At 32.9% G+C, this 4,034-nt stretch overlaps 1 pseudogene across 1 annotated transcript; it reads left to right on the forward strand.

The window, feature by feature from the left end:
• The first annotated feature begins 607 nt into the window (after positions 1-607).
• On the forward strand, positions 608-1,302 carry LOC111524457 (annotated as a pseudogene). Its single transcript, XR_002725795.3, has one exon. The product of XR_002725795.3 is annotated as a peptidyl-prolyl cis-trans isomerase A pseudogene (transcript).
• The last annotated feature ends 2,732 nt before the right edge of the window (positions 1,303-4,034 follow it).

Here is a 4,034-nt window from a genome sequence, read left to right on the forward strand (position 1 = left end):
GTATACATATGTAACAAACCTGCCGTTATGCACATGTACCCTAGAACTTAAAGTATAATACAATAAATAAATAAATAAATATCTTTTATTTTTCTCATTTAAAAAAAGAAATTAGAAGAGAAACAGCAAAATAAATGAAATGTAAAATAAATTATATAACAGGAAAAAGCAGGAAATAATAAAAAAAACTACAAACATAAAAGAAGAACAAAGATGAAAGTTGATTTTCTGAAACTATAAACTAAATTGACAAAACTCTAGGGAGACAAAATTTTTAAAGGCAAATTAAAAATCATATAAAAAATCAATAATTTTATTTGAATAAATCTGAAAATTCACATAAGTGAAAATTCCCGGAAAAACTAAAATGTTTAAAAATTAGAAAACCTGGTTATTCCTTTAATAATTAGAAAAAATTGGAACAGTAATTAAAAATCTGCCCACAGAGTAAGCTATAAGTAAGTTTATATAATTTTTCTATGAGTTGTGAAAAAAAATCACAACAATTTGAAAATATAAGACAGAGTGGGAAGAAGATATTTTCAATTAATATAGCTGACAGAAGACAAGTGTTCAGACCGTATAAAGAACTCCTTCCGCAGACGCTGCCGCCGAGGAAATTCTTGTACTACTAGCCATGGTCAACCCTACCGTGTTCTTCGACATGCCGTCGACGGCGAGCCCTTGGGCCGCGTCTCCTTCGAGCTGTTTGCAGACAAGGTTCCAAAGACAGCAGAAAATTTCCGTGCTCTGAGCACTGGAGAGAAAGGATTTGGTTATAAGGGTTCCTGCTTTCACAGAATTATTCCAGGGTTTATGTGTCAGAGTGGTGACTTCACACGCCATAATGGCACTGGTGGCAAGTCCATCTATGGGGAGAAATTTGAAGATGAGAACTTCATCCTAAAGCATACAGGTCCTGGCATCTTGTCCATGGCAAATGCTGGACCCAACACAAATGGTTCCCAGTTTTTCATCTGCACTGCCAAGACTGAGTGGTTGGATGGCAAGCATGTGGTCTTTGGCAAAGTGAAAGAAGGCATGAATATTGTGGAGGCCATGGAGCGCTTTGGGTCCAGGAATGGCAAGACCAGCAAGAAGATCACCATTGCTGACTGTGGACAACTCGAATAAGTTTGACTTGTGTTTTATCTTAACTACCAGACCATTCCTTCTGTAGCTCAGGAGAGCACCCCTCCACCCCATTTGCTCGCAGTATCCTAGAATCTTTGTGCTCTCGCTGCAGTTCCCTTTGGGTTCCATGTTTTCCTTGTTCTCTCCCATGCCTAGCTGGATTGCAGAGTTAAGATTATGATTATGAAATAAAAACTAAATAACAAAAAAAAAAAAAAGAACTCCTTCCTTCTACCCACTTTCCCAAATAATGAGGAGAAAAAAGACAACTCATTTTAAAAAATGGTAAAATTTGGCAATTGCTTCAAAAAACAAAAGTCACATATAGTTACAATCTTACATAAATTTATCTAGTGAAAAGAAAGAACACTTAATTCATTTTATCAGGCAAGTGTAACATTAATATCAAAACCTATCAAGGACAGCAAAAGAAATGAAAATTGCAGACTAATCCACTCATGAAAATAGGTGCTACAGTCAAACAAAATATTGTCACATTCAAACAATGAAACATCACACAATCAATTGAAATAATCTACTATATTTAAAGACTAAAGAAAAACAATAATGTGACCCACTCAATAGATAGAGCAAAACTATCATTATTTATGGGAGATATGATTGCACAAATAGAATGTCAAAAATAACCTATAATAAATTATTAATAGGTGAGTTTATCAAAGTTACTAGATATATAGGTCAATATACAAAAAAGAATTGTATTTCTAAATGCTAGAATCAAACAGAAAATAAAAATTGAATATAGCAGAAAATATCAAACACACAGGAATAAAAGAAGTGCAGTATGTCTACACAAAAATATACAAAAAATTATTGAGAATGATTAAAAGAGACCCAAACAGAGTAATGTACTGAGTCCATAGATTAGAAAATGCAGCATTATAAAAATGCCAATTCCTTTAAGTATGTGTGTTTATAAGTGTGTGTGTGTGTACTACTTGAAAAACTGACTCTAAAATTTATATGGATGAGCAAAGGTTTAAAAAGCTAAGATGCTCTTGAAACAGAGCAAGATAGAAGTCTTGCTCTCCCACATATCAAGTTTCATTATAAAACCATGATATTTAAGGTAATATGATTTTGTTAATGGGGTGGATAGACAGAAAGATATTAAAACAGAGCCCCGAAGTAGACTAAAACATAATTGATGTATGAATGAAATCACATTGCAGACAAATGATGGATTTTACTATAAATTATTCTGAGACAATTGGTTAGCCAAGTAGAGAAAAGATGGGAGGAAAGGAAAGTGGATTCCAATCTCCTTCCCATTGCCCTATGCACGTACAGAAAAATCAGTTCAGTGTAGATTTAAAACCTTAAATAGAAGGCAAAAGTACAACACTTCTGGAAAAGAATATGAGAAAAATTTTGGAGATTTTTTAATAACCCACAAAATACCCCCAAATTGATTAATCTAACTACATTAAATTAGAACTTTTGTTCATCAAAAGACACTGTAAAGAAAGCAAAAATATAAAACACTATGGGAAGAAGATATTTTCAATTAATATAAATGACAGAAGACAAGTGTTCAGACCATATAAAGAACTCCTTCCTCTACCCACTTTCCCAAATAATGAGAATAAAAAAGGCAACTCAATAAAACAAGGTAGAAATTTGGCAATTGCTTCAAAAAACAAGAAATAAATTCAAATGATCGACAAACTTATTAAAAAGTGTCAACCTAATAATGAAGGAAATATAAATTAAAAACAAATAGAGACTACATTTTATAATAATAAGATCAGCAAAATCAAAAGGTCTGACTAAATGAAATGTTTGCAGAAGATGTGGAATCTCTCCTCTTGTTGCTGAACTTTGTAGAACCACTTTGGGAAATCATTTTTTCTCCCCTAATAAAGTTGAAAATGCAAATACTCCATGACACAGAAATTCTACTTCTAGTATCTACCTGATGGAAAATAAGTGCATGAAGATACAGATTGAAGGGTATTCGTGGAAAGACTTTATGCAACAGCCTCAAACTGGAAACAATGGTTGACAGTTTAATAGATAAACAAATTGACACAATGAAACTGCAGTGAAAATGAATGAACTATAGCTTCATGCACAGCACAAACAAATCTCCAAAACAAAGGAGCAAGCCATAGAGGAAAATATTCAGTAAGCTTTCAATTTATACAATGTTCACAAACAGGCAAAGCTAATATGTGATAAAATGATAAAACTATAAGGAGCCCAAGAGGATGTTTATTACAAATGGCAATGTAGTGGGAGACAAGGAGAGAATGAGATTTGGAAGAGCATACACGCAGCCCTTATGAAGGGCTCTATTTGTTAATCTTGGATGGAGGGCACACAGGTGATGTCTTTAGTAAATTACATACCATACATAGTTAAGATGCCTCTGTAAATAGAAAAGATACATTACTTTTTTTTGTAATTTAGAGTTTCTCATTTCTTGGAGGTTTTGAAAAATAAGTAAGCAAGCCTTTTATTTAATAAAAGCCAATTAAATGACTCAGGGGTTAGGGAGGAGAGTCAAGGCTTGGTTATCAGTTTAAATGCATGACTTTGATGGTCTCTTCAGTCCTGGAAATTATTTGCAAGTAACTCATTTGTAACAATGCTTAGATTTGTTCCATAGAGATTTATTTTCTTAGTTGCTTAACTAAGTCCATTAGTATTTTTGAATAGCCAGAGAAGTCATGGGATGCAACATATGAAAGAGTATTGAAGAACTATGTCTAGAACCCAGTTTTTCTGACATTTTATCATTGTTTTTTTAACATATGACAAACATATTTTCTGGGAATGATTTCCAGTTTGATTAGAGGATGTGTGTGCATGAGTATATGTATGTATAAATATGCTTTTATAATGTATATATTCATGAGTTATTTGAGGGCTACAAA

Source organism: Piliocolobus tephrosceles, chromosome 6 (assembly GCF_002776525.5).
Source record: "Piliocolobus tephrosceles isolate RC106 chromosome 6, ASM277652v3, whole genome shotgun sequence".
In the NCBI taxonomy this organism is placed as follows: domain Eukaryota; kingdom Metazoa; phylum Chordata; class Mammalia; order Primates; family Cercopithecidae; genus Piliocolobus; species Piliocolobus tephrosceles.